The sequence below is a fragment of the Arachis hypogaea genome, chromosome 5 (genome assembly GCF_003086295.3).
Source record: "Arachis hypogaea cultivar Tifrunner chromosome 5, arahy.Tifrunner.gnm2.J5K5, whole genome shotgun sequence".
Lineage (NCBI taxonomy): Eukaryota > Viridiplantae > Streptophyta > Magnoliopsida > Fabales > Fabaceae > Arachis > Arachis hypogaea.
In genome coordinates this window covers 110,703,652-110,727,442 of record NC_092040.1, presented here as the reverse complement: position 1 = coordinate 110,727,442, position 23,791 = coordinate 110,703,652, and the positions used below count along the sequence as shown (strand labels likewise).

At 32.6% G+C, this 23,791-nt stretch overlaps 1 long non-coding RNA gene and 1 pseudogene across 1 annotated transcript; one reads left to right on the top strand and one right to left on the bottom strand.

Annotated features, from left to right (window-relative positions):
* The first annotated feature begins 6,223 nt into the window (after positions 1-6,223).
* Positions 6,224-11,334, top strand: LOC112803986 (uncharacterized; annotated as a pseudogene).
* Positions 11,335-14,201: 2,867 nt separating this feature from the next.
* LOC112799856 (uncharacterized) lies at positions 14,202-14,856 on the bottom strand. Its single transcript, XR_003201242.3, has 2 exons — positions 14,629-14,856; positions 14,202-14,550 (listed from the first exon to the last, which is right to left on the bottom strand). It is a non-coding gene; the product is annotated as an uncharacterized lncRNA (long non-coding RNA).
* Between the last annotated feature and the right edge of the window lie 8,935 nt (positions 14,857-23,791).

Genomic DNA, 23,791 nt, shown 5'->3' with positions numbered 1-23,791 from the left:
AAACCTCACCATATCAAATTTCTGGAGTTTTCCAATCCTACGATTCCTCACCGATGGCAGTTTACCCACGGATCTGAAGGAGGCAAAGCGCATAAAGCAGGAAGCCACGAAGTATACCATAATCGCAGGGCAACTGTACAAACGGAAATTGTTCCAACCCCTCCTCAAGTGCATAGAACCCGATGACACGGGTTACATACTACGTGAGATTCACGAGGGATATTACAGCCACCATGTCGGAGGCCGAACCGTAGCCCAAAGGTCATCCACGCAGGGTACTTCTGGCCCACCATCATCAGAGATTTTCTCCAATTGGTCAAAAGCTGCAGGAAATCCCAAGTCCATGCCGACTTTCACCAAGCAGCCCTTCACTAGCTCAGCGTAATAATGACATATCGCCCTTTTGGAACCTGGGGAATTAATCTTACAGGATCTTTTCCCACTGCACCCGAAAAACTTTGATTCCTTATAGTCGCCATCGACTACTACACAAAGTGAATTGAGATGGAGATGCTGACCACCTAATGCCGAAAGTTCTTCTAGAGGCAAGTCATAACTCAGTTCAGAATCCCTGAGATTGTAATCTTGGATAACAAAACCCAATTTGTGGACACAAGATTCAAGGAATTACTAGAAGGACTTGGTATCTCATAGCGGTTTAGCTCGGTAGAATACCCACAAACCAATGGTCAAGTAGAAAGCGGCCAACAAGATCATCGTAAAGGGCCTCAAGAAATGACTAGACTAGGCCAAACGCCTATGGGCCGACGAACTAGGATCCGTCCTCTGGTTATACCGAACATCCCCTCAAACCTCAACCGGAGAAACCCCTTTCGATTGACGTACGGCCTAGAGGCCATAATTCTGGTGAAGGTCGGGGATCCCAGCCCACAGAGAACCGTGAGAGGATTCAGCAAGGATAGAGAGCGGGATCTCGCGGATGAAGTTAGGAGCATAGAACACCTGCGGAAGCTAGCCCTAAAATAAAGGATTAGCCTAAGGTACAACCACGGCATGGTGAAGTGAGACGTTAAACTGAAAGACCTCGTCTTACGATGAAACAACCTCGTCTTACGACGAAACTAGAAGACTTTTTCATGTAGTTCACCTCTTCCATGGTAGTCCAAGTGTTATCACCTGTATCCACCTCATAGGTCGTCTCTGGACAGCAGGTCTTTGAACTCTGTGTCCCACTCAAGTGTTGAGTTATCATGTTGATCTGCTGGGACATGAGCTTGTTTTGAGCTAAGTTGACATCTAAAGTGCTTACCTCTTAGATGCCTCTCTTCTGAGCAGCCCTATTGTTCACAGAATTTCTTTCAGAAGTGTATTAGTACTGGTTGTTAGCAGCCATATCAATAAGCTCTTGTGCCTCTTCAGGAATTTTCTTCAAATGGAGGGATCCACCTGCAGAGTGGTATAATGCCATCTTGGACATCTCAAATAGACTATCATAGAATATGTCTAACATGGTCCATTCTAAAATCATGTCAGAAGGACACCTCCTGATCAGTTGCTTGTATCTTTCCCAAGCTTCATAGAGGGATTGACCTTCTTTTTGTCTGAAGGTTTGTACTTCCACCCTAAGCTTGCTCAGCTTTTGAGGTGGGAAGAACTTGGTCAAGAATCCATTGACCACTTTCTCCCAACTGTCCAGGCTTTCTTTAGGCTGAGAATCCAGCCATAACCTTGCTCTGTCTCTTATTACAAAGGGAAAGAGCATGAGCTTGTAGACTTCTAGATTTACTCCATTAGTCTTGACAGTGTCACATATTTGCAGAAAGTTAGATAGGAACTTGTTTGGATCTTCCTGTGGAAGTCCATGAAACTGGCAGTTCTGTTGAACCAAAGTGACCAATTGAGGCTTCAACTCAAATTTATTTGCCCCAATGGTAGGAATGGAGATGCTGCACACATAGAAGTCAGAGTTGGGTGCAGTGTAAGATCCTAGGACCTTTCTTGCGTCACCTCCATTGTCTAGATTAGCTGCCATTGTTGTTTCTTCTGCCTCTTGTTCTAGAGGTTCTGTTAGATTCCTTACGGATCTGCTAGCCTGAGCTTGTTGCAGACGCCTTCTCAAAGTCCTTTCAGGTTTAGGATCCGGATCAAAAAGAGGTTCTTTATTCCTACTCCGGTTCATAAACAAGAAAAAAGAAACCAAGAAAAGAAGAAGAAAGGATTCTCTATGTTAGAGTATAGAGGTCCTTTGTTAGAGAGATGGGTAAAGAAAAAAAGAAAAGATGTATTTTATTTAAAAAGAAGAAGTTTTTGAAAACACAAAGGGAAGAAAAGAAGATTTTCGAAATTAAAGATAGAGAAAGAGGAAGAAGATTTTTGAAAAAGAAGAGAAAGAAGGAGGTAGGAGATTTTTGAAAATTAGGAGAGAGGGAAGAATAAAAAAGATACTAAATAATTAAAATAAGATAAAGCAAGTAATTAACTAAAAAGATTTGAAAATAAAATAAAAGATTTAATTTAAAAGTTTTTTTTCGAAGATTGAAAAAGAAAAAGTTAATAAAAAATTTGAAAGATTAAATGTGAAAAGAAAAAGTCAAATAAGATAAGATAAGATTTTAAAAATTTAAAGAGAAAATATTTTATTTTAAAAAGTTTTGAAATTAGAGAGAGAAAATCAAGAAAAAGTTTTGAAAATTGAAATTTTTTTTCCTTTTTTTAGAGAAAATCAAAAGAGAGAGAAAATATAATATAAGATTCTAGAATTTTAAAGATTTTAAAGATTAAAATTCAAAAGAAAGAGAAACTAACAAGATACTAAAATTTTGAAAATTGAATTTAAAAAAAATATGAGCTAGTAAAATTTTGAAAATTAAAGAAAGAAAAGATAAGATAGAAATTGCAAGAAAAGATAAGTATGAAGAACAAGACTACCAATGCAATAAGATACCAAATTTAAAATTTTGAAATTAAGTGGAAGAGATTTCGAAAGACTAAAAAGGAAAAACACTAAAAGACACCAATTTAAAAAATTTTTGAAATTAAAGATACTAAATTTTCGAAAATAAAAAGGACAACACTAAAGGACACTAAACTTAAAAATTTAAAGATCTAAGACTCAAATTTTCGAAAAATTTAAAGAAAAACATCAAAAGACACCAAACTTAAAAATTTAAAAATTAAACAAGAAAAATAGTAAGAACAATTTGACTACCAAAAAAGAAAAATAAGAATATTTCTCAACACACTCAAGAAAAGAACAAACACCAAAAAGATACCAAATTTAAAACTTTGACACGTAAACAAAAGAACAAGATAAAAATATTTTTAAATTTTTTTTTGAAGTTTTTGAAAATTTAATAAGAAAAAAATTAAAAGAAAGCTAGTAAAAAGTACCTAATTTAAGGAACAAGATAACCGTTAGTTTGTCAATCACAAACAATCTCCGGGTAGTAATATCTCAAGTGAGTGAGGGTCGAATCCCACGAGGATTGCCAGATTGAACAATCTATGGTTATCCTGCAGATCTTAGTCAGGCGAATAAATTGATAGTTGCTGTTTGTTGTAGGCACATAAACAAGTAATGACAATCGAACGTAGAAACAGTAATTAGCAGTAGTTAAGGCTTCAGATCAAACATCCGAACGGACTAGATCAATTTGGGAGAGGGTGAAGCACGCGTAAGTCAATCTCTTTGTTGATTCTACTCAAAACACCAAAGATAACGTAGGATCTTCTGGATCAGAAACTGCTGCTCTTACGGTTCTAGTCCTTAGAGGTTAGAACCACAGAAACCTTAATTATTCCTAACTAACGGGGTTATATGTCACATATCCAATTAGTCCAGATAATTTTATTGAAACCTGTGATGCATTCTCAAGCTGTAACTCAATACTATCTACTATAAGTCAATAATGTCTTAAATCCCAAAGGGACATTAGTCTATTCTAATCACACTTGTAGATAAAATGTGTGGATTACTACTATATATATATATATATATATATATATATATATATATATATATATATATATATATATATATATATAATCATAATCAACTATGTATGATGGATACTTTCAATATAATTGGTCATTTTTTTCCTCTGATTTTTCACTACAAGTTCATAATCTGATACATTTTCCCAGGGACAATAGTTTAGCGTTATTAAGAAGAGTCATCTGCTTAAACCAGAGACACATATATTGATTTTCTTAGAAAATGAATATTGAGAGAGAAGAAGGAAAAAGGATTGATCACTGCAAGAAGTAGGATGGAACACAAGATCTTATCTGTGTTATTCTCTCTTTTTAGTATTTTTCTTTTAAAAGAAAACAAGTTAGTTGGGGGTTTAAACCATAATGTATGTTAGAAGTTGGAAAAAACAAATGCTATTATCTGTTATCCAATCATAATTTTATATCATACTTGTTTACATAAAATTGAACCTCAACTTATATTCAACTCAAATGATTTAAATGGCAGTGACTTTTAAACCATAAAAAAATAAATAGATCAAACACTCTTTGCACTGCTTGAATTATGATTATTTATGCGAATAGAAATCTGTGATTTCCAATATATGGGTGTATGAAAAAGCTAATCTTGATTCTTAATTAATCGATCTGATTGGCATGGCATGCATCTCAGAAGAAATAATAATTACTCATGGCAGTGCAAGATTTGATATTACTTGTTTTTTGTTTATGTATTAGAGTATATTGTTTGCTTGGAAGGAAATGAAAATATTAAAAAAGAAAACACCAAAGTTTTCTCTCTGAGATAGATGCTTCTTGTTTTAGTTAAGGCTGGATTTTCAAGTAAAGCAATGAAAAGGACCATGCCATAGCAATACATAGGTAAATAATGAGTTATTGGGATGCATAATACATTAAGTGGAAACTAAACCAGCAAATTTGTTAATCATTGAGTAAGAAGTGCATAACGCACCCATTACAGGAGTAGAATGGACTCAATGTGTTCCTATTTATATTCATGTTTAAGTTTTTTCTTTTTTTAATTTTAACTCAATTTTTTTCTTTTGTTTTTTTTTTTAAAGAATGTTTTCTTTCCCTTTTATTCTTTTGGCTTTGGAACCATGGAACCACTGAATGTTAAAGTTTCTATGCCTTCAATGAGTTAGAATTCAAAGTTTTTAATAATAGAATATGTTTCTTGAGATTTGACGAGCACTAAATATCGATTTAGAAAATTCACAAGTTTAAAGTTCGAATTTCATTGTAGCTATAAATCAGAATTTAACATTATTTAAAGTTTAGTTTAAATGTCACAAATTTAAATTAATAACCAGGAGTTTAATCCCATATGGTTTATAAATTGAAAAAAGTCAATTAGACTTAATTAATCTTTATTACTAATATGATAATTATAAAAAATAAACCCAATTCGTCAACCTCTATAAATTGAGAAAAGTCAATTAGACTTAATAATTAATCTTAATTCACAGTCCTAACCAACTAACTAATTGAATTAGTAAAAGATTAACATTAGCAAAAATAAGATTAATTAATATCTCTAAAAAATTATCAATCAATTTGAACAATAATGACTCAAGATCACCTAAATTTTCAACCGAAGCCAAGAATGCAAAAATCTATTTCATAACTAGTCCAAACATTTTATCAAACATTTGACGTGTATAGATATAAAACTTCATAAATTGCAAGAAATAGCAAAAACTATGACAATCAACTATAAAAATTTGGCAATAATAACTCAAATAAGCATGAATAAAGCATAAAACATTCAATTCATTAATATAAACTATAAATTTACATAATTTATATTTTAATAATATTTTTTAAAAAGAAAAATTATTTGTATGTCAAAATAATATACTAAAATTAATCATTAATATATTTATGTATAAATATATATATATTATTTAATTTAATTTTAATATATTCTTATATTTTAATATATATTTTATATTAGTAACTAATTTTAGTAGCTAATATTACTGTATATTTAGTATAGTTGTTTTTCTAAACTCTTTGTACATATTTATTTATGTGTTTTTACGTGTTTTATATAAAAAATTACACACGTCAGTCTTGATTATTTTACCCAAAAGTCATAGCAGCTGATGTTGTCAACATAAAAATATGCCTACCAACATTTAAATATTCCAATGTCAAATACCATTGAATAATAAAACACATACACGTTTCAGAAAAATAAAAATGACACATACTAATATATATAGGAACTAAGGGTTGAAGAGTTAAACACAAAAGCTATCCCAAAAAAGGATGTATGTTACAAGGCATCTTTCACACTATAAGAAAGACCCTAATGCTCTTTCGGGGTCACTCCCTGACCCTGAGGGTCCAAATTCAGGTTACCTTGTTCTTCAAGATGAAGCAGCACAATCATATTGTTGTTTTGGTTTGTGGAAGAACAATTGCATAAGCCACCTGCCTTTTCCTCAGGACAAGAACTTGACAGTTACTTATATTGAAAGCCATGGAGAAGATGTCACAATTGATCTTGACAAGGTTATTTTCATTCCAGTTCTTAATCAATCATTGTCTTCCAATCGCTACTATGTTATTCGGAGGAAAGGAAAACATCAAGGGTATGCTAGTTTTGTTTTCATCAGAAGTTTACTTAGTTGAAATTAATTAATTACTCTTTCAGACTAACCATATAAGTTATTCTTTTTTATCTAAAAGCTTTAACAAAAATATAAATCGTTTGATTGGTTGAAAAATGTTTTATTGTTTTCACTCATACCCCTATTCATTAATTATTGTACATAGATCGTATGTGCTTAAAATTTAATATAAAGGGAGACAATAATCTGGATAAGGTTAATTTTGTCTTAACAGTTTAAAAAAATTTTAAATTATAAAAAAATGATAAATAAGTCAGTCATTTAAATTCTCAAAGATTTAAAAATTCATTTAAGTCTTTTTGATATTTTCAAAATCTAGACATTTTAGAAAAAGAAGTACGTGGGTGAACCGAATTCTTTCCATGAGAGTATTTCAAGCGTTGTGTTGGCTCACAATGCATCATCCTAATAGTCCTCCAGTTGAAAGTTGCAATTTATTCTATTTAGACAAATAAAGCATATAACAAGCATAGAATCCTAACATTGGACTCTTCTTACCTTTGAAGATGATAGGTTAAAATAAAAAAAAAAAAAAAACTAAAAACCGGAAACACGACATTATTTTACACCAAAAATTTATCTTAAAAACAGAGTAATAAATTTTGTTAAAAAAATCATATTGGCACAAATGAAGAGAAGTAAAGCCCCTCTTATTTATAAAATAAAATTCTTATTCTATGCATTTCTCAATGTACGTACAATAAATATTCTTTAAAATTTTGTATTTTCACAGTGTTGCACAGTAACACTTTCTTATTTTTTTTCTCAATGTAGAATAAATATTTTTTTTCTCAACATCAAATAAAAATCTAAATTCAAAAAATGAAAAACTTATTTATTTATCGTACATATACGCTTAATTATACTTCATTACATATTAAATCTTAATTCTTTAGCAACTTAATTATTATAATTTTTTCTACTAACTAGTAATAATATCATTGAATTATTTTTAGTTGTTAAAATATGTTAGGTATAAGACAAATAATGCAGTTAAAATATAAATATAAAAAATTAGATACCTGTATAAAGTATAAAAAATAACTAAATAACTATCTTTAAGAATTATAAGTTTTTTCTATCATAAAGAGATTATAAATACTCTCTCTCTTGATAAAAGAAAAATTTACTTTTCGATCTTTTTAAATATATAAAAAAAATCTCTAAAAAAAAAAAATCTCAAAGAAAAATCTCAGAAAAATCTCTCTCAAAGAAACAAAAATGTTTATATTGTTCTTATTAGATTGAATTGATGAAAAATAAAATGAAAAAGTTTAATTTATAGGCGTTGTGTTACATAAATCACAAATAACATGAGATTACTAATTTATAGGCGAACCTCGATTACTAAGGAGTATTTTTCTCTTTTCAATATTTATTTTTTTTTCATAAAATTAGTTTTACTAAATTTACAAAAAATATTATGTCTACATTAAAATTAGTCACTAAAATCAGTTACTATGTATCTATTTTATCAATATAAAATTTGATATGCAAGTTTTTACCATGACTAGGATTGATATCTCATTTATTACTCTATTGCTACATAAGTAAGTTGTAATTTTTATAGATTTTAGAATTTTTTTTTAAGAATAAAGTGACAATTAAGTATTTGAAGAAAATAAAAAGAGTACTAATTAGATCTTTATCAATAACAAACAGTGGAGACTTTATGTCCTTCCATGTATGGATAGTGCAAAATAAAATGAAATTACTAATATTTTTCATTATCTACAGTGAGGTGTCTGGTTGATGCCACATGAACATAGAAATGATGTCATTTTTTACTGCAATATTTTGGAATTGAGACAACATTTAAAATGTATTTGCCTAAAGATTGATAAAAGGCTGTCTTTGATTTATAACAACGTTTTGGGACTTGAGGCAACATCTTTTGGGGGCCTTGCAGAAACGGCCGTTGCCTTAAGTTGAGGCAACGCTTTTTTGCTTCAAAGGCAACGTTTTCGAAGACAACTCTTTAAAAGCGTTGCTTATTCTTTAAAATAGACAACACTTTTAAACTGTGTTTTAGGCGCCACTTTACACCTATATTTTTAGCTGTCATGCTTCAACTTCTAGCAAAAAGCATTGCCTCTTCTTTTGAGTATGCAACAAATTGAAGTGTTGCCTATTGTTTAAAATATACAATACATTGAAATATTGCCTATTTATTTTGCAACCTATTAAAAGTGTTGCCTCTAAACTAGATATGCAATCATTGAAAGGTTGTCTTTTTGGCTAAAAATAAGAGTTGTTTTTGCAATAAAAATACAAAAAAGAAATGTGTAGTTATTTTATTTATTAAATAAATGTGTACACAATCAGATTTAAAAAAGAGATAACACCATAATAACTAATGAAGTTCTAATTAAAATACATATTAAAAAGTTCAACCAGCATTTTAAAAACATATATTGATGTTTGCCAATGAATCTCAACAATTTGCTGAAGATTATTAGGATACTTGGTTGAAAGCACATCAGAACAAAAAATAGAGGATACTTTTCACTTTTGAAGTCTAGAGACTTACAAACAGACACTTAATTAAACTACTCCTGATTCTGAGAAGTCAGGTATTGATGTGCATCGGGAGATGGAAAAAGAACATCAACCCAGGAAATGAACAAGTTTCTTATCATAAACCTTAGGCAGAAGTTGAAAGATCGACCATAATAGACTTGGTTTGATGCATGTATCCCCAGCAAGTTTGAATTAAATGCCCCTGTTCACCAATAAATATCTCGACAAAATCTGCAAATTTATATTATTGGCATATATAAGAATAAAATGATCTCAAGAACTTTAGCTCTCAAAACAGGAAAGATAATAGTGCTAACAAGATTACAATTATCTCATGTGGAAGCAGAACAAGCTTAACTTCCTAACTCAATATGTAAAAACATCCACATTTTTTTTCAAAAGAAAAATCTCAGATACTACTCCTAGAAACAACAAAACTAACAATAACAAAATGTAATAAAAGGCTCACTTGCAAGCCATGACAGGAATGGACATGAGTGGAAATGCACTAGAAGAGAACATTCCGAGTCTAAGCTTCTAGCACCTCGTTCACAACTAGAATGGTGGTGCAAATCAGATACTCTTGGGCTCTGAAATGATTATAATTCCGAAAACAATATAACTGTTCATACCTTAACCTAAAAATAAAGCCAGATCCAATGAAATTGTCAAACAAAATAAATCTTTTATAATTATAAAATTTATTTAAATTAATCATGGCCAATATATTGTCAGCGCCTTAATCTTTCATTGTCAAAAATTACTATTTACTCTCTCTCTCTATATAACATATTGTTAGAATTAGTTTTCATCGTGCTATATCATTGTATTATACTATAAAACAAAATCCTCGATTATCATTTGTTATCGATTATGTACAAAATATTTATAATATTAAATTTTCACACATAGTGTCAGGTCTAAATCTACTTTGTATAAAAAAAATGTATTATTTAATTTATTTTAAATGTGTATTTTGTATTTTAATATATAGTAACTGATTTTAATTATTGATTTTTATATGCAGCTAGCAATGGTTGTTATTTATTTGTTATATATTCTTAATACTTTGGTGACTATTGATATTGATGCCTATGAAATAGTATGTTACGTTTGAATTGGAATGCAGGGAAGCATGCACAAGTTCTAAGCAAGAGGACATGAAAAATTGTTTATTTTGCAAGTGTGTCAAAGATGTTAAACCAAGACCTTTGGATCCCTTCAACGAATATCAGCAATTTGAGATAATTAAAACCCGTTGCGGGTTTTATGCAAAGCCAGTTGCTGAAGATGCCTTTCCTCCTTTGTTTTTAAGGAGAAAAAGTTGGAGGCTTTGTGCCAAGACTCCACACAATTACACTTTGGATGAAGCTCTTGGCATAAACCATTCCTTGCGTGGCCAATTATTACCAACAAATAAATTTCCCATTATCTAATGATCGTTCTGATTCAGTGGTAATTGGGAAGTGGTATTGCCCATTTATGTTTGTGAAGGAAGGAATGAAACTCAAGGACCAGATGAAAGGATCCGTTTTTTATGAAATGACACTTGAGCAAAGATGGGAGAAAATTTTCTCAAAGAAAAATAGTAGTATTGGTAGTGAGGGAAGAAATGAAGTGTTTGTGGATGTTGTTGTTGAAACAGAATTGGCAATGGTGGATGGAAAGCAAGCTTTTTGGGATGAAGGGAATGTTGATGATGGTGTGCTTTGGTTTAAGAGTTTGGATAATGTAGGAGGAGGAGTTAGCGTTGGATTGAGTTTGGTTATTGTTGAGAGAATGAAATGGGAGCAAGAAAGAGGTGGTTGGTTTGGTTTTAATAATAATAATAATAATAATAATAATAATAATAATAATAATAATAATAATAATAATAATAATAATAATAATAATAATAATAATAATAATAATAAGCAAGTGAGGGTAACTAGAGAAGAGAAATTTGAAGGGGCTCAGAGGTGGGAAGATTTTGGTTGCTTTGTACTTGTGGAAAGCTTTGTTTTGAAGAGAATGGATGGAAGTGTGGTGATAACTTATGATTTTAGGCACACTCATCAAATTATGTGCAAATGGGAGTGACTTCTTTGTCATTTCCTTGGTCTACAATTAGTAATTATTAAAATAAAACGTTTAGGGTCAAAGTTTGAAAGTTAGAGATAGTTATAATTTGTGTTTTCTTTGTTTTTTGTTTGCTTTGTTAATTACCGTTGGAATAAATGCCTAAGATTACGTGTAATAAATATACAATTATAAATATTATATATACAAAATTATAAATATAAAATTAAGTAAAACAATTTTAAATTATTATTTCTTTAACATTACTCTTAGAGAATGTATACTATTGAAATATGTTCAGCAGTCCGAGATTTTTACTCTTTGGAGGGCGTCGTACTAGTTTGGGATATTGGTTTTAAGAAAGTGATATATGAGACTCATTCTAGGAATATATTTTTCGCTATTCAGCGGATTTCAGATATAAAGAATGAAGCAGAAGATGATTTGATTGATAAAATGCAAAAGCTCATTAGTAGAATTTAGGGGGTTTAATTGAACTTGGTCTAAAAAAGACGAATGTGATAGTTTCATGACTAAGGTAGGCGCGTTCAAGAATGCATATTCAAAATGATTACAGCCCCAAGCGTTGCAATATTCTCTTCAACTTGATGCAGTAGCTAAGGGTCCTTATTTGTTTGTTTCTTTTCTTTTTCTCTGTTAAGTCACACAAAAGTACTATTAAAATATAATAACATTTAGGGTGCTCCTCTTGTTGAAGAGTATTAACTATTGAACATTTGAACCGTTCATTATTATTATTATTTGTCGTTTGCAGTGTATCATGTAAAATACCAAAAGGAACCTGAGTCTTTTACCTAAGCTTCAAATGTAGAGCTGACTTAATATACCATAGGTGAGTTAGCATGGACAAAAGGAACGTAACTTCTATTAATTTTTGTTGATTTTCTATTAATTTTTCATATTATTTTTTTTGAATATATCTCATATTCGATCTGATTTTATTCACAAATGTGTGGATTAGATCAAAATTTCAAAAATACGAATATTAAATTTGATCTGATCTGATTTCAATAATTTTAGTGCAGATCAAATCAAAATTTTAACTATATCTAATCTAATTCTATCTACGAATAAAAACTTTTGACTTATATTTCATATATTATCTACTATTATGAAAATATTTGTGTCATGTAGAAATTACACTGAATGGCCCAAAATGATCCATGTGTATCAACCTAAAACAAAATTCTTAGCAATAAATCAAAATCAAACTTTTGGTTCCTATCATATTGCTAAAGGTGAAAGAACCATTATACAATTTGATGATTATACTAGGTATATGGAAGGACAACTACTTTAATGAAAATGTCAAAAATATTTTTTTATGATGATCTTTGTTTAAAAAGTATAACTTATTTGTTTGGTCACACTTTAAATAAAAGTAACACTCTTATAATATATGAATATCAAATCCTACAATTTATCGTCCAATAATCAAAATGAAATATTTTTACATTATAACAATAATAAAATCTTCATTAAAATAGACATGGGATGAAAGTACGTGATAAAATCTTGGAGTCAATGTAATACATACTCAGTAACACCAGTGTCAATTACCCAATTAGATTTCCTGCTTCGTCACTACTTATGGCCAATATGTTTGATTTTAAAAATATTTGGTGGGTCCTATGAATGTGTTGTATCTCTTGGTGCTGAAGAAGGGCAAGTAAAGCTTACTTCTCGGGTGAACTCCAATGCTGGTGCTTCATTCCTATGACTCTGGCTTTGTTTCAGTATTCTTGTCATAAGTGGCTGCAAGATTGAGTGCTGAAGCACCACCATACCTCTCCATGCGACATGGCGGTATACCATGCTTTCGGTAGCAAATGCCAATTGTACATGTGTCCACTCTTGTCACAATTAGTTCAGATTATTTGGCCTTTTTCTTGAAAAACATTCACATACATATTTTTCTAAAATAATACATTATACATTGAATACAGACATTCATTGCATAAAAAAAAAAAAAAGAAAGAAGAGACTCTCTCTCTCTTTCTCTCTCTGTGCGTGCGTGTGTATCTTCTAGCGTTTGTGTTAGGTTGGAGTTTAATTGGAGGAGTGGAAGAGTATTCTTTGTTATGTTGAGAGCCAAGTAACTTCTTTTTGTTGAGTAATTAATGAAAAATGGAGTGAAGACGATGTATGACCATGCTCTGAGATCTCACAGTAGCAAACTAATCCTTCAAGCCCCTTGAAAATCTGACCACATATCCTTCTGATATGTATTTGCTATATATACGTCCCATAGCCACGATCCATAGGAGGATGTTTCAACACAATTATATTATGAAATTTAATTAGCCTAAACCATAATTCTAATATTAGGTCATTTAGATCAGGTCTCTTTGTGGTTTCATCTATAAATTGCAACTTGTTCTTGGATTTCAGAGCCAAGGGCATTGATCAATACCAATTATTTGTGTTAGAGCCATTCAAGATTACAGAAGATAAAGGAATACTCGGTTTTTGAAGGGCGAAGAAAATGAGAGCTTGATGGATCCATGTTTGGACTTGGAACTGCTCCAGTTCTTCCAATGTGAGCTAAAAGTTTGAGAGTTGATTTAGAAATGCTGCAAATGCCTCAACATTCACTGGAGGTGTGGTTGAATGATCAACTCGAAATTTGGATCTATGAATTCTTGCATGAAGGGTTTCTTGTAAATATTTGAAGATTTGAGGATGAGCAGATTAGGTTTGAGTCGCCATTGTTAGACTCTGGATTCACAAAATGGAAGCATTTTCGATGAAGAAGAAAATTTGGATAATTGCAGTTGGAACTAATAAAGGTCGTTTCTTAAGAAAATTTAGGAATGATATGAAATTAGACAGAGAGTTGAAAACATTAAAGAGAGGCAAACAGATATTTGTGAAATTGCAATGAGATTGATAATTTGGTGAATCATACCTTTTACACTTGGCTTATAGGCTTATATGCTATAAATGGAAGATTTGCAAGTAACTTGCAACTAAATTTAACTAACTTGAAAATATCTACAACTAACTAAATTTAACTTAACTAACTCGTATTAAAATAATATCTTTCCAATCTCTATTATGTAATACTAACTTTTAAAACAAACATCACCTAAATGTTCAATTGACTTTAACTTTTAAATGATGTCCAAATAATCAAGTGTGATTTGCAGGACACTTTAACATTTTTAGAAATCTCAAATTCTTAGTAAAATCATTCTGCAAACCACATGCTTTCGTATACTGTTTGCTCATTTCCTCTCTCATTTGCAGTCACCGTATCCACCAAGTCTCACGGTCACTGTTGCGGATTGAACAAAACTCAAAGAATAGAACATCAGCTCCAAGCTCTGTGATAGTCCTTCTTGGACGCATGAATTGTCTGCAAAGAGGGCAAGTAGCGTTATTAAAACTAACAACCCATCGATCCAAACAGTTTTTGTGGAAGATATGGTCACACCTCAGCACTGTAATCTCTTCTCCTTCTCCAATGTTGCATAGACACGCAGCACAATCAACATGTTCCTCTGAGCCATGGTGGTGACATACACTAGGATCTCCTCCAATTATGGGAAGATAGTTATAATGGGAATCGTAGAGCTTGTAGAAGGGATAATATAGAAGGAATTCAAATACCCATTTAAGGTAAGTGTAGATTACAACTAAGAAGTTGAACATGATTATGGTTATAAATAATGAAGAATACTCTATATATATACTCAAGTAGTAGTTCTTGTTTGGGTTTGAGAATTATTGAAAATTTGGGGTTATTTATAAATTAGCTTCTCGAGATGCTAGACACTCATGGTGTGCCTTTAGTACTTTGACAATGACCCAGTTCGGAAATAACAGTGGTCCCCTAACATTAACAAATAGCAATGTTTTTTATGTGATCAATTGCAACAAAGTAATATTAATAAATGTACACACAATCCTTTGTGGCCATAAATTTTTTGGTCATGTGAAATTCATAGTTTTGGAGTAGATTTAATTTAAAGAGGTTAACTTCTGTTTCAGACCCGGTTCCGGGATCTCCTCTCCCTCAAATCAACACAACTCAGATACCCGGACTCAGGTCATCATTGCGGCTCAAACTGGCCCAGGAAACATAACTGCCTAAACCAATATTCAAATTGAAATGCCTTCCTTATTTTAACTAACAAGATAAGATAACAACTGCAAACAATATAAGGGAGCCCTTAGGTATGATACACATTCCTAACTCTTACATATACTTCTCATATCCATTCTGACTTAAGCGTTGGAGTGTTTTTACAGGTACCACCTTCCGCTACTCCAGAAATCCGATCCATCATCGTCAAGACCGGTCAGATCCTGATCCCTCTCATAACCCGTAAGAGAAATATCTTGTACACTGGCGCTGTCTATGGGGACTAGCCAAACCTTAATGGCATGACGGAGGAATTCGAGGAGCGATTCTCGAGTCATCACCATGAACCTGCCCACCAAATCCGACGTGTAAAACACAAAACGATACCACCCTACTAACCCACGGAAAAGTAACCAGTGCAGTTCACCACCAATCAATCTCTGAGGGACAGCGAGCACAAGAAGACCGGATTTCCAAAAGTACCGACGGCCTAAGAGAAAAGGCCATCCAAATAATTCATGAACTATTCGAAAGGATATAAACCCAAGAAGGCAGGATCGCTTTCAAAGAGTGGTACCAGCCAGAACATACGAGTCAAGCAACCTCTTGTAGCCGATCACAGCGAGAAACCTGGAATAGAAAATCAGCTGACCGACGTCATAGCAAACACCGAAATCGCAGCGCCTCCTGCAAACTAGAACGCCGATGACACGAGGAGGACAGGAGGTACCGCCGAGATCCCAAACGGACAAAGAGCGAACACGTCATAATAGGAGCCACCCCGTTCACAGATAAGATCCTAAGGGCCAAACAACCAAAAGGCTTTGACAAGCCAACCGACATGAAATATGACGGTACAAAAGACTCCCCAAGAATACCTGATGGCCTTCAAAGCTAGGATGAACCTGGAAGGAGCCACCAATGCGGTCTGATTCAGGAAATTCCCAGTAATCCTGGCTAGACCAGCAATCAAATGGTTTAATGTCCTCCCGAACGGCTCAATCACAGTTTTTGAAGTACTCAATAGTACTCAATCACATTTTGTAAAACAACACATAAAAGGATCAATTATGGATCCATTCTGCTACAAAGAGAACAATACAGCAAGAACAGAACATATTTATACTATCTCGCACAAAAAAAGCAGCAAACTAAAACCATAGAATATGCAACTGAAGTACTCAATAGTAATCCAAGGTTATTTACACTATCATTTATTCAAAGCACTTCACACAGCATACATGAAACATTTATTCTATAAATGCTAAATACTTTGAACCTACAGATTCCCTCAAATCTCATAGATACAAGAAATTCATATACAACGTTTACTAGTCACCAGAGAGACGACGACGAAAGAAGGAGGGACGACAAGGTGAGTCGGCGAGGATAGTGACAACGAGGACAGTGATGGCGAGAAGTGGGAGCGACGCCGACGTGAGCTCCCTGAGCAACAACGACGAGGCAACCGAGATGAATGAGGAGAGTTGGTGTCTTGGTGAGCGACGGCGAACGATCGGGGCAATCTGTGACGGCGACTTACCGGCGCAGCTGAGCAGAGGATGTGGTCCTTGACAGTCTTGGAGAGTTGGAGAAGTGCTGAAGGCCTGAAGCCTGAAGGAGTGAAGAGCGACGAAGTGGGTGAAGAGCGACGTAGAAGTGAATGATGGCGAGGAAGTGAGTTTCAAATGCCTAGGGTTGAGAACGGAAATGAAATGAGTGACGGCCTAATCCTAATTTCTAAATTTCATATATATACTTATGCACTCCGGGACGGGTCACTCTAAATCCGACCCCGCCCCACCCAGTTCGTCCACCCCACCACGCTTCAAACTGGCCCCGCTGCGGGTCGGGTTTAAACCCGCCCCGACCGGATAGGGACGGGTCAGATACTCGCGGGTTCGGGTATTGCTGTCACCCCTACTCCACAATATTCTAGACTCTTATTAACTACATTATCATTAATCCTAACTCTTAACCTTAAAAATTTAGACACACTCGCTCAGCCCACACACAGAGACACACGATCACACCCACACACACGGGCACAGATTCAGTACGCCAATGTCTTTTGAACACTGAAACGCCAAAAGCTTGTTTGGCTTATTGGTGCGCGTTTTTATCGAGGAGTCATTAGATCTTTTATGTTTTTTTAGTCCAACGGTCAAGATCATCTTAAATGTAATTTAATGTGATTGGCTACTTAGTATTTTTTATAGCTTTTGTGTCAGTGGGGTTACTTTAAAAATATTATTTTCGTCATAGTTATTGTTGTTATATCAGAAATATAGTGGGTTAATATTCAAAGATTATAAATATATAAATTTAAATTAATTAGAGTTAAGTATTCCCTGTTATGCCTTCACCTCCCTCTTCACCCTCAATCTAGATCTGCGCTGCGGCTGTCATTATAGTTCCCCCATTGTCAACTACTAGGCGACATTTTCATTTGCCCAGATCTGCACCATCCCGTGCGGCGCCTTCTCTGCCTTACTCTCACGTAACTATATAGAAAACATTCATTAAATACCTCCATGTGAAAGTAACACAACCATTTCGAATGACAAATTATTTTTTGGCAGTGACTCATCCAACAATGGCGGCACAACTGTGGAAGAGTGTTAGGGCATGATTCAAGAGAGCTTCAAAAGTTAAAGACTTCAGTTTCTTTTCATTTAGCATCCTAAATCTTATTTTTAGATTGGGAGAAACAAAAATGGAGATGAGAAGAAAATGAAGATGAGAAGCATAAGGTTCAGTTATAAGGACTCTATCATCTAATGAGTAAACTGTAAAACTAAAACTAAAGGTGTAAGTTAATAAATTATAATATGACCTCTCTTTATTAATATGCTTACCAAATAAACCCCAATAAAAAGTAAAATTTTTATTTGTAGATGCCTTGGCGTACCAATAAGTCAAACAAATTTTTGGCGTTTCGGTGCTCAAAAGAAACCGGCATACCAAATCCGTGCCCCACACACACATACAACAGGCTGAGAATAGAAGAAAAAGGAAACAAAGAAGGAAGAAAGGAGAGAGAGAAGGAGATGGCATCGGTAGTGAAAGGCCATAGCCACTGATGCGCCGATTGGAAAGAGGGAGAGAGAGAGAGAAACGAAGGGAAGGAGAGAGAGACACAGAACAAGATAGAGAAGAAGAGCACGAGGGGAAGAAGAAGAGGGAGGACGGCGGTGGCGATGAAAGAGGTCGTCGCCGCCGCTGAATAGGGGAAGAGAGAGTGGGATTAAACGGAGGAGAGAAAGATGAAGAGGGCCAGCGACGACGGGGATGGAAGCTGTCGCCGCTGCAACTGTCGCTGGCAATAATGGCGGTGGTTGGGTGCAACGCCGTTGAGTTTTTCAGATCTACGAATTCATTGTGATTTATTGCGAATTCATTTTGATTTTAGATACGTGAATTCATTCATTTCATTGTGTTTTAGGCGTTCGGGTTTCAATTTCAAATTCTCTTCCCCCTTTTCTTTTTCTTTCTCTGAAACCTGATCAACAAAACGTTCATTGGTTTGGACTTTGGAGTCACTTTTAAAAATCAGTCAGTTTTTTGTTCGTTCTGATTGACCTATTTTTCGGTTCACACGGGACGGATCTAGAAAAATGATTATGAGAGCCAAAAGTTAATAATAAATACTTTTCCTCACCATAATAGACTAATAGCCAATCGCTCACTTCCCCACTACGATAATAACTAATATTTTTATCAGTAATAACATTACGAATATATAAATTTTTTAAAATTATGATCTACTTTATTCTAACAGTACAATAATAACTAGTATTATAAAAGATTTATAAAATTAAATTATTTTTTTTTTTAAAAAATCGTAAGTTGACAAAAATTTCTAACTAAAAAGACCAAAATTCATGTAGTTAAAAAATCAAATAACAAAATTTTTAGTTATTATTTTTATATAAAAAAATTAATTTTTATTTAAATTATATTATTTTGTTAATTTTGTTTTCTGTAAAACTAAAAGTAGAAAAAAATAGAAAATGAAAAAAAAAAGACAGAGAAAGATAAAAATAAAAAGTGAGAATGAGAGTTTGTTAATTTTGAAAAAAAATTATTTTATTTATAATAAAAAAATATCATATGACATATTTTGATTTGTCAAATTACTAATATAAAATATAAATTATATATAGAGTGAAAATAGTAGAGAGAAATAGAAAAAATGGTAGAAGTAGATGGGAGAATTTAGGAAGGGAGTTTATTAATTTTGGAAAAAAATATTTTCTCTCAATTTTAATAAGAGAGTGTCATGTGAAGCATTTGATTATTAAATTAGATAGTAATATATGATACATAACATAATATATGTATATTTTATTTTCAATTTTAATATTTTAATTTTAATTTTAATACCATTAAAGAATATCATGTTGCACATTTTGATTGTCAAATTAGTAATTAATCATTGATATTGATAATGATATATAAAATAGATAAAATGGTTGAGGGAATAAGAGAGATAGAGAAAGGAAGAAGGAGAGGAGAGAATTCTTTAATTTTGGAGGGAAAGATTTAATTTCAATTGCAATGAGAAAGTGACATGTGGCACATTTTGGTTGTAAAATTAGTATGGAGGATGGAAGAATTCTCCTTAATTTTGGAAGAAAATATTTAATTTCAATTACAATGAGGAGTGACATGTGACACATTTTTGTTGTAAAATTAGTAAGAAGTAAAGGAGAATTCCTTAATTTTGGAAGAAATGATTTGATTCTAATTGCAATGAAAAATCGACACGTGGCACATTTTGGAGGAAAAGGAAGAAAGAAGAGGAGAGAATTCTTTAATTTTGGAGGGAAATATTTGATTTCAATTGCAACGAGAGAGTGACATGTGATATATTTTGGCCATAAAATTAGTATGGAGGGAGGAAGAATTCTCCTTAATTTTGGAGAAAATGATTTAATTTTAATTATAATGAGAGAGTGACATGTGACACGTGACACATTTTAGTTGTAAAATTAATAAATAATAGAAAAAATTCTTTAATTTTAAAAAAAATTAATTTTAATTATAATAAAAAATTAACATGTAACATATTTTAATTATAAAATTAAAAATATATAATAAAATAATAGATTCGTACAAGGACGGAAAAGGGGATTTGGAAACCTAGCTTCAAATGTCAATTTTGATCAGAAACCTTAAATCATTATCAACTATCTGGTTTTAACCCTTTGAAGATTCAGAAATTTATTCAATTAAATAGTAATTAGTATTAATTTTTGTCCTAAATTATTTTTTAGTATTGGCAATTATTTTTTGGTTATTAAATATAGATAAATTTGAGCTTAGCTTTTTAAGTATTGTCACTTGCTTTTTGATTATTAGAGATAGATAATATTTATATTAGGCGATTACTTATATTAGGTTGAACATTAAATATGTTTAACAATTTAATTATTCGAATAAGACTTTCTCAAATGCAAAATTATATACTATATATTAACCTCTTTATATACACAAATACACTTACTAGTACTATTTGAACAAATAATTTAATTAAGTTTTTCTTAATAAAATAATTTAAATAATAAATGATTATATTAAAAATAATTTATAAATAAGTTATTTTTTATTTAAATTTTTAATTTTAAAAGTGTTTATTTTATAGAAATATAATAAAAAAATAGTAGTATTATGAGAGAAGTAATTTTTTTTAACTTTTCTATAAGTTTCTAGGACTTATTTGGGAAGCTTCAAAAATAAATTTTTTTGAGTTTTTGACTTATGAAAAAATAAGTAGTATTTTGGGTCCATTTGAAAAACACTAAAAATTTTTTTTTTTTACTTTTGACTTATAAAAAGTTACATTAATAATGTTTGGTACAATTTTTTAGATAAATTTTTAACTTTTCAAAAAGTTATTTAAGAGCTTTTGAAGAAGTTAAAAAATGTGACTTCTCCTATTTTCAAAAATTATTTTATCACTCCTATTATGCACAACTTTAATACAAGGACTTCTATAATAACTTTTCAAACACAAAATAACTTATTTAAAAGTTGTTATTAATAAAAGTCTTTATATTTTAAGCTCCTTTTTCAAAAGAACTTATTTAAGAAGTTTAGCCAAACTGCCTGATCTAGTTTGGATAAACAGCTTAATTAAGCTCCTTTTGAAAAAAATAGCTTAAATAATAAATGGTTGTATTAAAAGTAGCTTATAAATAAGTTATTTTGTATTTAAGTTTTTAATTCTAAAAGTGCTTATTTTATAGAAATGTGATAAAAAGTAGTAGTAAAGTCATTTTTTAACTTCTCTATAAGCTCCTAAATAGCTTCTTAGAAAGCTTCAATTTGGTTTTGAAAATTGCACTAGACATTAATATACTACTACTTTTTATAAGTTAAAAGCTCAAAAAAGTTACTTTTAAAGCTACGGGCCTAACTATTCTGTCAAAAAAGTTACCTTACGTTACAAGGTGACGTCATGTACGACACAACGGCTACACCGTTAAATTACGAAACCGTCAGATCGTGGAATAAGAATACGACATAAAGTAGTAAATGTTGGAAAAATGGCATTCCTGAAATACAAAATACAGGGATAAAAGAAAAAAGAACTCAATAGGTAAACTCTGTACTAGATAATACCATCAATTTTATTGTTAATTTAAGTATTGGAGTATCTTGCAGGTTGTCTCCTCACCTGGTTCTCCCTCTTCGAAGTTAGGATCTTCGGTCTTCAAACTCTCCAGTTCATAATCTCCAATTTAGGTACGAACTGTAGGGTCTTTCGTCGAACTATGGTGCGCCAAGTTTTGAACTTTGGGTGATCCTTCTTGTATTTGTCCGTCATCCATAGGTTTACATAAAATTCTCGGGCCTTTAGAGCTCCAACTTCAGTTACGGGGTTGGCCATAACTTCCCAACCTCTAATTCAAATTTGCTCTTGAATTTTTGGGTATTCGTCAACTTTCAGTTCGAATTTTACTTTCGGAACCGTCTTCTTGCTTACTACATTGTAGTAATGTTCCTCATGAGGCTTGATGTAAAACCGGTGAAGCTCGTAAGCGACTGTTGAGGGAGTTTTCCTCTTTCTTGAGGTTGGTTCCCCAACCTTTGGTACCATGGATAGTCAAAGAGCGGAGCGTCTCAACACCAAATTAAAAATTTTTACTCGTCCCTAAGCAAAGAGAGAAGGAGAGTAAGAGACAGAAAGCAAGGGGAGAAGAGGAAAGAGGAAGAGGGAGTGGGCATGAGAGGGGGTGAAGTTTGCAAAATATAAAGGTGTGGGGGAGTAGTGAATTCAGTCAAGGGAGGTTTGGTGGAAAAGCTAGAGGAAATTTTTGATTTATGGATAGAGAAAGTCAAAAGACATGAATAGAGTTTGTAGAGATATGGTAAAGATATAATGGGAATTCAGCGAGAGTGTCATGAAGGAGAAATAGTGGGGAAGATAAAAAAGATATAATATGATAAGATATGGGTGAAGTTTAGGAGATTTGGTTGAATAGTCAAATTGTTGGTGAGACTTCCCTTCTCTGTAGTTCAACGCCAGCAGGGATATCTCTAGGTGTTCTGTTTGTCCTGCTGTACTTTTCTGTTTCTATTCTGATTACTATACATGATCACAAATGTTAAGAAAATGAGAAAAATTATGAAAATAAATAGAGAATACCATCATATTAATAAAACTCGAATAAACTAAAACAGAACAAAAGAAAGTGAACGTAAACTATAGGATACATATGGTTGGGTTGCCTCCCAACAAGCGCTTATTTACTATCATTAGCTTGACATCCACTGTTGTCATGTCAGTAAGAGGGTGGAGTTCCCTTGCTCAATCTCATCTCCTTGGTAGTATTTTACTCTCTGACCATTGACTATGAATCTTTTATCTAAATATCTGTTTTGAATTTCCACATGACCATAGGGTGACACCCCAGTGACCATAAAGGGTCCTGGCCATCGTGACTAGAGCTTCCTAGGGAAGAGCTTGAGCCTAGAATTGAAAAGTAAAACCTTTTGGCCAGACTCGAAAACTCTGGGACCTATCTTCCTATCATGCCTTTTCTTTGCCCTTTCCTTGTAAAATTTGACATTCTCATAGGTAGTATACCGAAACTCATCTAATTCATTTAGTTGGAGCAATCTTTTCTCTCCTGCAACCTTGACATCCAAGTTTAGGAATCTCGTTGCCCAGTATGCTTTGTGCTCCAACTCCACTAGCAGATGACATGCTTTACCATAAACTAGTTGATAAGGAGACATTCCAATTAGGGTCTTAAAAGCTGTCATGTATGCCCAAAGAGTATCATCAAGCTTCCTTGTCTAGTCTTTCCTGGAGGTGCTCACTGTCTTCTCCAAGATCCTTTTGAGTTCTCTATTTGAGACCTCAGCTTGTTCACTTGTTTGTGGATGGTAGGGGGTTGCCACCTTATGACGGACTCCATACCTCTACAGAATCGAGTCCAGCTGTTTATTGTAGAAGTGGCTGCCTCTATTGCTGATCAGTGTCCTTGGCACGCCAAACCTG